Raw genomic sequence first — 637 nt, forward strand, 5'->3', positions numbered from 1 at the left:
CGCTCTTAAATACATTCATCTCCTTTCCATCACAACCACAAGAAGAGAAAGACAATAGCAGGATGGATTTTATGTCTATTCAGTTACATTTTGTGCACAAAGAGAATACAAATATATTGTTAGTCTTGCTCTTTATTAATTGCCTCACTAGCTATTGACTCAAGTCCAGGTGGTATATTTTCAAAAGCATTAATAACCTCTTTGTGTTCTAGGTCAGTCTTCCTCAGTCTTTTAAGGATAATTCCCTATTTCCGGTCAATATTACAACCACCCCTACATTTATTGTAGAGTAAGAGTAAAAAATGTTTATACGTGGTAATACAATGAGCTGGTTTAATCCAGTGTGTGTTGAAAGAATGGCTCTATCCATGCCTGAAAATCAACCTTGAATGGCATATCTGGGGCCTCCATACCCTGAGTGTCTCCATGTGGGATGTGACCTATCAATGCCCTAGGAGGTACCCGTCTTCCCTATCCATACAAGAGAACAAGACAGATTGCATGCATCCAGCTCTTGTCCCAGTTGAGACAAAAAAAAAGAGATTTGCACCCAGGCTGGAGAACCAGGAAGTGCTACACAGTCAGCATTTTGATTGTAGTCAGAAAACACAGGGGACTGAAATAGCAAGGAAGAGTC

This window comes from Corvus brachyrhynchos, unplaced genomic scaffold (genome assembly GCF_000691975.1).
Source record: "Corvus brachyrhynchos isolate BGI_N302 unplaced genomic scaffold, ASM69197v1 scaffold32, whole genome shotgun sequence".
NCBI classification, from domain to species: domain Eukaryota; kingdom Metazoa; phylum Chordata; class Aves; order Passeriformes; family Corvidae; genus Corvus; species Corvus brachyrhynchos.